This window comes from Dermacentor variabilis, chromosome 3, assembly GCF_050947875.1.
Source record: "Dermacentor variabilis isolate Ectoservices chromosome 3, ASM5094787v1, whole genome shotgun sequence".
In the NCBI taxonomy this organism is placed as follows: domain Eukaryota; kingdom Metazoa; phylum Arthropoda; class Arachnida; order Ixodida; family Ixodidae; genus Dermacentor; species Dermacentor variabilis.
Window position 1 is genome coordinate 32,877,046 of NC_134570.1, and position 13,538 is coordinate 32,890,583.

General features: G+C 45.2%; 1 protein-coding gene across 2 annotated transcripts in view; it reads right to left on the reverse strand.

Moving 5' to 3' along the window:
- Positions 1–13,097, reverse strand: part of LOC142575369 (gastric triacylglycerol lipase-like) — a 78,943-nt gene extending 65,846 nt beyond the window's left edge. For both annotated transcript variants that reach the window (XR_012826632.1, XM_075684695.1), the window contains exon 1: positions 12,655–13,097. The gene's annotated coding sequence lies outside the window, so the exon portion shown is untranslated. The remainder of the gene's footprint in view (positions 1–12,654) is intronic.
- Between the last annotated feature and the right edge of the window lie 441 nt (positions 13,098–13,538).

A 13,538-nucleotide genomic window follows, 5' to 3' on the forward strand; every position in this document is an offset into this window, starting at 1 on the left:
AAAACACACGGCGAAAGAATAAAGAAGCTAGATGATGCCTCATGAAACGATATTGTATCTGGGCTTGTAGTAGTGTTGCAAGTCTTCCATTGAATATTAACCGATTTTCTCTGTGTGTCAACGTAATGTACCGGCAGAAAATTATGGATATGTTGAAAACAGAATGATGAGGGTAACGTATTATTTGCATAGCATGTCTGTCCTGCCGTTATTGATACCACCAGCCATTGCATACGCAGGTTATGCATTAAAAACTCATAGCGCAATAAGACAAGGACGAAGGCAAAGTGTACAAGACGAGCGCGAGTCCTGTCCCTGTCTTTTTACGCTATGATATTTGCTTCACAAAAAAAATATCGTTTATAAAACAAGAGTGCATGCACTTATAGAACACGTGCATGCTCAAGGTTTACTGTGCGTCCGCAGATGATAGGAAATGGTTGCGATCACGTTGACCGCGGAACCAAAACGCTGAGCTAAAATACTCTACTATTGTCATCGAGCACATCTGAGCATGTCTCTCAGGGTGTGGGAAAATATCGAAACTACATCACAGGTTCGCGCGCAGTGTTTTTGAGGGTTGGTGCGTAGGTATGATCACCCCTGACTACCTGTAATCGCGATTTCCTGGTTGGAACACCAGTCGACGACCACTTGGAGTTCCATTTAAAAAAAGAAAGCAATAAATCTACGAGTCCTGAAGGGCGGAAATCGCGATTCTACTTTCGACATCCATCGGCAGTCTCGTGTTCTTGAAACGTGCAACTGCCTGCAACCGCTTACGTGGTGTTTCCGACCCTTGTCCTCGTCGCTAGTTCACAGCATTTAACCGACGCAAGTATCCGCCTATGTGTCTGCGCCACAGCCAACGAATGCAAAATCAATAGGCACGAGAGAGAGAGAGAGAGAGAGTAAACTGTATAGAAAAGAGCACACGAGCGTAGGTAGCTCTTCCGCTGTGCAGTGAGTGGTCCCCTCAGTCCAATAGTCCAGCGGCCTTAGCTGCCCTTCTCGCTCGGTTGACCAAGTTGAGCTGGTCCGTCCAGTCTGAGCTGGACAGGGCAGCTTCCCATTGCCGTGCAGTGGGGCATGTTATGAGGGTGAGCTGTGGTGTGCTTGCACAAGCCCATACCACGTGGTGGACGAAACCTTAGATTAGGTGTGCTCAAAGCTCGTTCACTTCAACTGCCTCGGCAAGTTTGCCCGGGAAAGGTCCACCGGTTGCACTATGTCCAGTTAAAATATGGTCTGACAATAACAACTTCCAGGTGGAACAGTGTATCAAATTTATTGGGAAATGCGTCGCTGTTAGTTCACGCAGTTTATGTCAAAATTGTGTCGACAGTTGCACAAAATAAGTTTCGATTCTCAACCTCAGCGAGAAAAGTGATTGAGGCACTTTATTTTGTTTATTTATATTACTCAGAGAGAGGAGTGGTGAGACGAAAATTAGAAGAATAAAACGCAGCAATGTGACATCATAGTCACTCCATATGGTACGATGTTATCTGTCCGTTGTCGATGTCAAATGACTTGAAGAAATCTCTAAATGTCTATTTCACGGTCGCCAACCACAATGCGCATATCATTTCTTCCTATTTCTAAAGGCGAAGCATTTCTTAGCGAACATTTGTCACTCCGACAGTATCTACCTATCCATCTGACCACCTACGTCTTGGTGCTCTAATGGACGCTTCGTTAACTTGGTATGCACCAAAATTGGCACAGCTTGATAAGAATGTATGACGAACATAAATGATAGGTCATGACCTGAATATCATGACACGTGTGACATGTAGGACATGAAACAGCCGCCTACGTCTTGGTATGTACCAACATTGGCATAGTATGACAAGAGTGTATGACGAACATAAATGATAGGTCATGACGGGAATGTCATGACATGCGTGTCATGTAGATCATGAAACAGCCGCCTACGTCTTGGTGCTCTCATGGTCGTTTCGTTAACTTGGTAGGCTCCCCGCACACTGCTTCGCATAACATCGAATCCCACAGGGCTAGGGACCAGCCGGCCTTAAAGCTTTTTCACTGAAATTTGATTTGCACTGCAATTTCGTTATCATGCAACACAATTCACGAAAGCTTTGTTAGGTACTCAGCAGAAAGTCAATGTCTTGCTAATTTTATTGGTGCGGTTTAAGAGATCCTAAAGTACATTCCAGCTATTGCTATCATTCCTTGCAACGACAATAGCCCAATACATTTAGTTTATTAATAAAATGGGCTGCAATTAGGGTGACAATTACTCATTCAAAATGAGCGTACTTTGTGTGTTCATTGGTTAACTGCGCATCATTGCCTGTTCCGCGACCTAATTTACACTTTGTGAAATGTGAATACGTATTTGTAGGCCCGCACTTTTCTTTAGCAATGTTCTTCATGGGTTATCGTTTCACCACTTCCCAGCCTGCTTCGCGCTTAGCATAAAGAAGACTAGGCAGCCTCATATCCCACCTCTTTCAACTCGGATTTGACACGCGCCAAGCGTGGAGGCTCGAGGTCTCGTCGCAATCTCTCGACGCTGACTGCTTCAGATTCTTCGCTGACTATGTTATCCCCTTCAGGCGCTGCGCGCATAATTGCGCACGCCAGGACGGCGGATCGCAAGTAGGAGCACCGATCAAAATAATTACGTTTAAAATGGGGCTCACATATGCTAAAACAGTCATGTTTCCAGTTTGCACAGTATGTGTAACGCGTTTTAGCAAAACGAGCTGTAAGGCAGAATGGCTGACTGGTTCTTCTGGGCGTCCGAATGTCGACATGTAGCGGCTTCAATCATTCCCTTTTTCACAATGTTTTACATCGGGCGTCTTGTTCAAGTGGCTGGATATGTGCTTTCCAAGTATGGCATAGACCTAAAAATGAGTGGTGTTCTCACAGAGAGTTCGCAGTAAGCAGTCCACGTTCGCTGAACTTGCCAACAACTCTCTAAATAGTTGGAAATTCTTAATATGTTCTACAGCTGTACGCTTTTTCAATGATCTTAAAGATGCAAGGAATGTGGCGAAACAAAATTTTCAATGGCGAGAGACAATCGGCGGCTGAAGGACTTATAAACAAGAGATCTAAGCCAACCGCCTGACGGCAACGATATGCATCATATACTGGAAATACCTATATTACACATTTGTAGCGCTTAATGCGATGAAAAAGAAAAGAAAAACTAAGTGAACGCTATAGAAGAACACAAGAAAGAGCACAGAAGAGGAAAGACGTCGGTCTTCAACTAGATTTCATTTCAATGTACACTGAAAACTACAGTGTTCTGCAGCATTCCTCAACACTCTCTTCTTTCTACCTTCTTCTTTCTTCAAAAGTGCTGTGAGTCTCTCAGATGTCTATGTTTTTTCAACTATAGCCCAGCTTTCTTCATCATGTAATGAAAATGTTGTAGCCTTGTTGATTTGAATGGACAGGTCCTCTCCGTGTCTTTTCTCCTCTTTTCTACCCTTTCCCTCTCCCTCATTAGAGAGTACATCCAACTGGGCGGGTTATCTACGTATCTGCTCTCCCTTTCGTCTCCTATTTTCTATCTTTCTCTTAAAGTTGTTGCGTATTCCTGGCTTGGGGGGGGGGGGGAGGGGGTAGGACTGCTTTCTTATTAACTATACGATGGCATTATGCTGGACGTCGCTTATACACGATTTGCCTCTCACTGCACTACACCGTCTTCTTTCTTTCTTTAATGAGCATACTGTCACATGCACGATAGGTGCTGTATCGTGTACAGCTTTCACAGGTGTAAAGTGATTTCGTCGTTAAGTGTACTTAAAACCGTCACGCTTAGTTTCAGAATCTAATCACTTTCTACGTAACTGAGGGTACTTAGTTGATATTGGCATAGCTCATCTTAGTCTAAAGCTCTGGCATTCGGTGTGCTTAGGTAATTGCGCCGTTATAAAGCACAAAGGGGACAAGCGCACTTTGGACGCCCGATCGATGCAGCAGATAATCATTTCGATTACCGGTGCGCCAGAGCAGGCTGTCTCTATTTATCACGCCCAGAAAATTCTCTTTTTCGACCCTTCATACAAAAATCGTCTCGTCATTCTTTTAATAACCATGAATTCTGTGGTCGTTATTTTGTTCTTTCTGTTCCAGTATGTATGTGTACACCGTTACATGTATAATTTTTCAATGAAAGCTGTGAGCGCGCTTCGTTCATGTTCGTCCCTCTCATTGCTCTTTTTCTTTAAACCGCCGCTGCGTTGTTGCAAAGCGCGACAGGCCGTGAACGTTACACGCCGTGGAGGCTCAGTGGTTGGCGTGACGCAGCTAAGCAAGAGGTCCCGGGTTCGACGCCCGGCCGCCGCGGCCGCATTTCGACGAAGGCGAAACGCAATAACGCTCGTGTACCGTGCATTGGGTGCACGTTAAAGATCCCCGAGTGGTCGAAATGAATCCAGAGCACTCCCACTACGACGTGCCTCGTAAGCAGATCGGGTCTTGGTCTTTCTTTTTTTTGGCATGCGCAGTCCTAGAATATATGTATTTTTTTAAAGTTTGTGAACGTTGTAAGGCATCTTGTGGGGTTCGCGCTCAGCATTGTGTTATCGGTCCTTTTTTTTTACTTCCGCGTTTTCTTTCTGCGCACATTTTCTTCCCTTTTACCTCCCCCAATACAGTGTATAGACATCAGTTAGTGTGCTTTCCATTCTTTCATCTCCTTCTATCTATCTATCTATCTATCTATCTATCTATCTATCTATCTATCTATCTATCTATCTATCTATCTATCTATCTATCTATCTATCTATCTATCTATCTATCTATCTATCTATCTATCTCTAATTTTCCATATTGAGTGCACTGTTAAAAATTGTTTCCAGACTTCTTTTTCTCTCTTTTGTGTGTGTGCGTGCGTGAAAGTGGTTTTCAAATCTTCTATGGTCTGCGTTAAACCGTCGGCAGCGCCTCACCCTGTTTTCTCTCAGCGCACCCTGCATCAAGCCACGGCGCACGGGGAGTGCAAATCGCCCAGACACTCTGCTGGCTTATAAAAGTGCTATCGCGTGTCAAGTTGGCAAGCGGTAAAGAGCTTTTCTTTTTCTTTTTTAAATCGGTGCGTCGCTTGCTGTGCCCACCGCGAATGTCTCGTTTTCGTCTTAGAAAAACTTCCCGTGCCTTTCTCCTTTAGATCCTGGCACTATATCGCATTTCGCATACACATCCTCTCTTTTTCGTTTCACTCAAGCGTCGAGGGCTTACGGAGCTCGAAGAAAGAAAAGGATAAAAAAGCAACATTCTTCCCGCTCAACGTCGACGCGGAAAGCATGCCAACCCACTCGGCAGCCATCTCATCCCCGCCCCGCTATAGAAAAAGTGGATCGCTGACCCAGCAAACGTATGTGTGCGTGGTGCCCCCCAAGCGTCCCTGGCTCGCACAAACCGGTGCTTCGTCGATAAGACACTGCGTGGCGGGGTTGAGACCACGCCCTCTCCGTCGTATAAGGCCGCCGCCGCCCCGTCTAATGCTTGCGTGCATGAAACGAGAACCGTATACGCAGTGAAAGCAAGAAGATTGCCTTCTTGTGTTGACGGTGGCTTATTGTTGATGAATACGAAGGCGGTGGCGCGCGAATGAATCAACCGGCCGCTGTGTCTCCCACAGAGGCTGCGATGTCCTGCCCCACTATGAGCAGGAGGTCGTAGGCTGGATTCCCGACCACGATGGCCGAATTCCGATGGTGTCAGAATGTTAAAAAAACACGCGCGCAGATTAGATTTAGGGGAGCTATGAAGAAGCACAGCCGGTCAAAATTTATCCAGGGCGCCCTCTACTTTGGCGTGTATATCATAGCCGTAGCTGCGTCGCTTAGAGTGTCTAAACTCAATCAATCAATCGATCCATCAACCAACCAATAAATCAATCTATCAATCAGTTAGCACATAAATCAAATACAATGAGTCGGCTATTTTTGAGATGCAAATACCACTTGTGCGAAGATCTTCCTTGCGCGATCACGTCTGACGGTCTCAGGTGAGGAGCGAACCTGCTAGGAAGCTTTACTCAAGCTCAGCTTGGTGAAAGACAACAGGCGCATGTATTTGAAGCTAACAAAATGACATTATTTTGCGGTATTTGTCAATTCCAAGCGTTGCTGTACATCAGCGGTCAAGGAATAAGAAAGCGCCTTGATACACTGAACGTCAAATAAAGATGTCCCTTCGTGCAGTAGCATTGTGATTAGCCCGCGTGCTGTTTGAAAGAGATAGACTGTAAGTATAATGCGAGGAAAACGTACAATTCGTGTAAGGCGCACATGTGAAATAGTTGCTAACCTATCACGATGAAGAAACAGTACGAACACTGAGCAACAACATTGTTTTATCCTATGTCCTTGATCTGTTGTGATAGGTAAGTGTATACATAGGGTTAAATGACGCCTAACTGGAGAGGTTGTAAGCGGCTCGCCTCCTGCTGCTCCGTCTCTCCCCTTTATGCAAAAAAAAAATCAATTTGCTTTAAAAATGAAGAAAAACATTACGATAAGAAATACACTTTAGCACGCACAAACCTCTAACACATACGAGAGGGGGAAAACGAAAAATAAAGAAAAGACTAAGCGTCAATAACGAAAGCTAGTCACTACATAAAACCGTCCCTAGTATTTCGAGCACCCCCATGTCAATAGTCAAAAAAGAAAAAAAAAGATAAGAAAAGAAAAAAATATTTCACTGCAATGATAACTGTCCTTTCCAAGTCCAAGGCCATTAACTGGTCAGGGTCCAAGTATCGTTCGAAGTTGCAATAGACGGTCGCCTAGGGTACTGGTATTTGAAGCGCAGCTGTTGCCCTTGCTGAGCATGTATTCGTTCGTCGCTCCACAGGCACGCGTCGCGGAGCTTGCGCGCGGGATGAACTTTTAAAGAGGACGTGCTAATCCTCATGCTTCACAATGGGGAGTAGTCGGCGTGAGTGACGTATCTGCAAGAACTAGAAAGAAACATATAGTAGTAACATGTAAGACCACGGCGTGGCAATGGTCGTAACGAAAGATTCGCGCAGTCTGCATTCCGCGTAACTTCCACGCGCACCCTTCCCGGCGGATCCAGCTCGACCGACAGTCAGTGACACTATAGTGAAGTGCACAGCGAGCTCTATGAAGTGCTTACATACGATGTGCGTGATTTTCGCAGCTGTTCTCACTTGCGGCAGCTGCTTTCTCGCCCACGCGTTGCTTTCGACGACCGCTGTCAGGGCTGCCGACTCTCATGAAAAGAGGCTCATTAACCTCAAAGAAAGTACGATCTTGTTTGCGCGTAAGAGGGGCTTAATCCGCGAGCTTCTTCAGCGCAGCTTACGTAAGGAGAGAAAGAGATACGTTCTTTCAATGGAGATGTTCACTTGGCCGTATGCACCTATAACACTCTGCACCAGATGGCAATGGTGATACGTGAAATGGCCCATTCATTCACAAAACGCACGCACACGACATCCACACGCATGCTCAGTGGCGGATTACTAGTGTGTGCTAGTGTTGCACAAGAAAACTAAAGAGAACTTCCTAGAATGCAAATCTATACCAAGGCTCAAGTGCATCGGTGGACCTGCCACGTATATTTAAAGCGGACTTCAGTACAAATATATATCACACGAATAGCTAGTCCCCGTCGTTGACTATTTAAAAATGAGAAGAATCGACTGCGACCTACAAGTTTGTCTGTGACGTCAGCAAACGCAAAAGATTGCTTACTATAGTTATTTCATTGTTCTCAGCTTTTGTCCCGCAACAATAACAACTTCAAGCTGAAAATTAATCCACTCAGTCACAGACGAGATCAATCACCGGATCACCGAGATTTACCTTCGTTTTATTTTTTATGTTATTTTATTTCTCTTCCTATTTAAATGTTTTTGTTTGCTTGATTTTCCCAGAAATAAAGGGGGCGTGGAATTTGTTGCCTTTTCATCTGACTGATCTTCATAAACGACACGGGGCGTTAGTGCCCGACAGCTTTCCTTCGAAACGACCTTGAAGATTCCGCAGTGCCAACCGGCTTTCGATTTACAGAGAAATTAGCCATGAGAAACACTTCCGTAAATTTTACGGTGGCTTGAGTTGGCCGGGACGTAACTCGCATCGTCATGTGACGTGTGCTTTGAAGGTGTATCACATAGAAAAATCGATACGACAATAGCGGAAATTCAATCCCTCATACTACGTTCCAAATGTCTTTATGGCAGCGCCTTCGGTGTAGCTACACTGCAAATTGTACAGAGCGTCTCCTTACGTCACATATAAAGCAAAAATGGTTGCACGGCGTTTCGTCAAATTTACCGATCATTACAAACGAGCTCACCGATACGAACTGAAAACGTGGCTGATAGGGTTTTTCAGTTGATCTCAAGGACAGATTATGTTTAATCAACTAAGGGCAAGGAGATGAAAGCAGCAGTGGAAAGCATAAAGGGGAATGAAGACGAAACACTGACGAGGTGCACTGTTTGATCAGCGCTTCTCAATACTTGAAGCGAAAATGAAGAAAGTGGGAAAAGAAAACAGCAGCAACAAGACCAGGCGGCTGCTACCCGCTGTTGGGATGTACACTCGCTGCTTCAGCCGAAGCTGCTCGCATGTTTGTTTCCCTGTTTGTTTGTAGTTCGCCCAATCGTTCTTTCACCTGCATTCCGCTATGTATGTATGTATGTATGTATGTATGTATGTATGTATGTATGTATGTATGTATGTATGTATGTATGTATGTATGTATGTATGTATGTATGTATGTGTGTGTGTGTATGTATGTATGTATGTATGTATGTATGTATGTATGTATGTATGTATGTATGTATGTGTGTGTGTGTGTGTGTGTGTGTGTGTGTGTATGTATGTATGTATGTATGTATGTATGTATGTATGTATGTATGTATGTATGTATGTATGTATGTGTGTATGTATGTATGTATGTATGTATGTATGTATGTATGTATGTATGTATGTATTAAGTCGTCGTTCATTTGTTTGTCGCTTCAATTTTCAGTTTTATTTGCAATTTCTTTCTTGAACGCTTGAGCGTAATTATATAATAGATAATGTTGACACTCCAAGCATCTCCAGTCGGCTTTTGGCTAAGACAACAAGCTACTACATTATACATATATGTATGCCGTGTCGAATTGAATTTAGATACATGTTGTAACATTCCAGAGCCAATGAATACGCTCTCGCTGAAAGCAGGCAAATCACAGCACTGTGCCGCGTGCCGGCAGCTCCGCAGACATCTCGCTACATGAAACTTCGGCCATACCGTCTGTAGTCATCAATCTTGTGCCTTCGGAAGAATGATCGAAGCGGCACTCTCGAGCCCTATATACGCAAGATCGAGCCGAATGCCGTCTTCACATTCTGTCAGGAACGAAAGCTCATATCTCATTGCGCTCCCGTCTTTCTTTCTTTCTTTCTTTCTTTCTTTCTTTCTTTCTTACTTACTTACTTACTTACTTACGTTACTAGAAGCGTGTCCATTTTCTTTCTTGCTTACATACTTACGTTACTAAAAGCGTGTCCATTGTATTGTTTCTGACAATGCTGCGGTGGAAGGTACGAGGTCACAAAAGTGCGGTACACTCGACCCCAGGCATAAAATTACAGGCTTCGCCTTTCGGACGTAGTATACTGAGAGTGACATCCCGGTGACACGCGTACTTAATGCCGCATCTTTGACATCACCAGGTACTGCTCCTCGAGTCCTTTATAGTCCGATCTGCTTATCCATCCATCCATCCACCTATAGTGGTTTGACGTCCATAAAACACACCGGCCCGATTGATGGATGAATAAGGGGGTATAATGTTACTCTGGTTGCTATAGTCGAAGGAAACTGCGTTATTTCGGTAGCGAGAAAATTCCATGTGTTCAGTGTTCTACTTCAGCGTAAATGATGAGCAAATCATGCAGCACCTTTATCTTCTCCGCTAACGATGCCATACAGAACTACACAGGGTGTCCAAGCTAACTTTAGCCAGAGATTAAATATATGCGAACACGCGACTGGCCGCTTAAGGTGCTTTGCGTCTATTCGCGGGCTTAATATGCTTTCACGCTCGGATAAAAACATTTCTTTTACAACGTGTTGGGCAACAGAAACCTGTATCGGCAGTTTTTCATGTTGCTCTACAATTTTCTCATTGACTCTTTTCATCTAATTATAACATTTGATAGGTTGATTAATTAATTAAGACTAATTACCTAATTGGCCGGAAAGAAACAAAATAATTTGCGTATCTCCAAGCGACGGCAAACAACATTACCTTGGTTCTGTCCAGCTATGTGACATTCGCATATCTTTAAACTCTGGCTAAAGTTATCTGGGACACCCTGTAGAAGTGCCTACGGAACGTATTTCCTGAAAGTGAAAATTCACGTCCACCAACCTTGTAGCACGAAGTATAAAGGAAACACGCGCGGGCTTTCTCAGAAAGAAAGCGCCGCAATTGTAAAAAGAAAAATGTGTCCTGTTCCGGCTTCAAGGAAACTACTGTGTTAGTGCATATATACATCCCTTCTTCCTGTCCTCATCATCCTTCATCGCTCTTTTCTGTCCACTTTCCTTTTTCCCCTGTGCAGAGTAGCAGGCAAGAGCATGCTAGCTCAGGCCGACCCCTCTGCCTTTCTGATAAACTACCGCTCTCTCTGTCTTGGTTGGAACGTGTTTCAATGCCACAGTCAAGCAGAAAAAAGAAAGATGTATAATTTAGGCACAAAGATGAGCTTTTGCCGCACTACTTAAGGAAATTAGTGCAAAAAGAAAAAGAAAGAAAACAAGAAAGACGCTCGTTATCTATGCCAAAGGTACTTAATTCGTTCGATTTGACAGAGGTACGTGTAGCCTCTGTCGAAACCTTTAACTCGGCGTTCGACGTGTCAAAATAAGAATTATTTGATTTGGTCTTTCTGCCGGCAAACATAATGTGTTTGACTGGAAGCTGGATAAAGTTAATGTAGCCGGGAATTTTTTTTTCTTCCTTACCACAACACAGTTCATGTCAAGGTAAAGCACGCGCAAATTGCTGCTTGACAAGAATAGTAACCAAAGTAACATATCTCCGTGACACTAGTCCCCCAGGTAGCCACTCCCACATACTACGTCACGCAGTGGTCAGATATGCTTTTTTTTTCCTTTTTGTATAGTACGTATAGTATAAGGCGTACACATAATTTGACGACGACCTGTTTGTGACTCTCTCGTCAATCCTTCACCAATGTTACGGATAAAATCTGTCTTTCGCCACGTTTGACATTAATTTATGAGTTTCGATCCTAAACCCGCTCGCACGCAAAGCTGGCATGGCTACAAAATCCTTTAGCGTGCCTATAATATAATACAGAGCCTTCTATATAATTGATTTCGACTAGTTTTCAAATAAGCAAAGATTGTACTTTTTTGCGAGGGAACATAATCATTGTTTTGCAAGAAAATGAAACACACTTCGTCATAGCTTGCAGACGAGGATTTCCGTCGTTATTGTTGAAGTGTCCTAGGGGTTTGACAACCATCCCCAAATATACAGCGGTGCACGAACGGCAACAACACAGAAAGAGAGAAAGAACATACGAACACTTCAGTCGCAAAGATGTACACTGGACTCCGCTTAAACGGAACTCGAAGTGGTACAAAAATGTACTTTAATTATCCAAAGTTTCATTTAGTTGAAGGTCACCACCGGTCATCTTATTTTAGGAGCGTCCGAGTGTTGTAATATTACTACAGGGAAAAAAACAAATACTTTACTGAGTTCTGCTTCTAATTTTCCAGCTTCTCTTGCGCAAGGTTGTGTTCACGCGTGAAAGGATTCCCAATAAATCTTCTTGTTGTCCGGTTATAAAGATTAGCGCGCACTGGAAGTAATATCTGTGTCTTTGTCTTTAGAGTCAAGACCTTCGTCACCAACCTCGGAGATAATATTTTCAACTGTCTCCTCAGAGCATTTAACAAGAGCATCATATGAGGTTCCTCATTCCTGGCGGTCTGAATTAACGAAACAGTAGTGGCAACAAGACTGTGGCAACCAGACTGCAGGAAAGTGCCAACTCCACAGTGCATGCTCCCTTCTTCATCTGGGATCATTACATGCCTATAGCGAAGTACTCATGATGGAAGCATACTTAGTTGTCATTTACTGCATCACCATTTAACATGTTTGCCAGGCTTCTCCTGTTTCATACTCCGATGAATTAGGTGGTAGTTTCGGTTAAAGTTCCGTTTACCGGGAAGTTCAGAAAAAGATGCGTTCCGTTTAACACAAGTTTAACACGGTTTATGCGCCACCAGCCCAAGTTGATACTATCGTTGCGTTTCTCCGGCACTTCCTCTTAAGCAAGTCCACTGTAATAGGGACAAAAAAAAAAGCACGAAGAGTTCAGATCAGTGACCACGATAAAGTTATTTCCCATTTCGCCAGCAATACGTATACCTGTCCGGACGAGTTCTCGTCGAACTCTTGACTATCAAAATGCCCGAAATTTGCGCACGGAGAAATTGCTGTCGTATGAGCCTCAATCTCGCCGGAAGGTTAACGAAATTTCACTCACAAGCATCCTCCCTCGCTCACTCATTCGCTCCCTCTTTCTGCGGCCTCAGTCCAAAAGCACGTGCAACGATCGGCACTGGGAATTTCAAACTCACCTCCTCCTGTCACCGCAACTGCACCGGGAACGGCCAAGAGACCACCCTTGCCGAGGCGGAAAATTTTCAAAACCAATCTCCCATCACTGTCTTTTTCTTTTTCCTACGCAATGCCGAAGACGCCACACCGACACCGGCGCAAACACCACGACGTCTTCATCTGGCGCCTCCTGGTCCGGGGCTGCTTGTGTGTCGAAAGGAGCCTGCCCCTCTGTTAAGATATCCACAGGCGGCGACAAGTGTATCCGAAACACGAGAAGCGCCGGCCGGCGCCGGAGTGGGGCCAGGCCCCGGAGAGGAGAAGTGCGCCGTAAACCACGCGGACGAAACCCTCGCGAAACGCTAGCAGCGCGCTGCCGCGCCGACGTCGCCGACGTCTCGGGCGTCTATGACGCGCGCACGAGCGCGCCGCGTTGAGTTGCGCCCGCTGCCGTCGGCGCTCACCCGCGCCTGTAGTGAAGCAGGGCGACCGCCGCGCGCTACGCTGTAGTATAGAAAGAAGGTTAGAAGACGGGAGGGTTGAAGTGTGCGTGTCTGTATGCGTGTGTGTGTTTGGGGGGGAGGGGCGTGGAGAACAACTGGATTGCCTCAATTCTCTTCCCTCCCCCCCCCCCCCAACGCGCGCAACGTTGCCGACGGGTCGACCGAACCGGCCCGGCAGCGGCGGCGTCGACGAAGGCGTAGTGGAATCGATCTCGCGCGCACCCGCCACAAGAGAACCAAGATGGGGAAGAAAGGGGGGAGGGGACAGGCGAGAAGGAGAGGGAGAGAGCCGCCGGCTACGACACGAGGCGTGGAGGAGGCGGCGGGTGTTGTCTCTGGAGAGGAGGGTTCTTGCGGAGAGAATAACAAAAAGCGGGAGTTGACCAGCCTAGCGTTGCGTC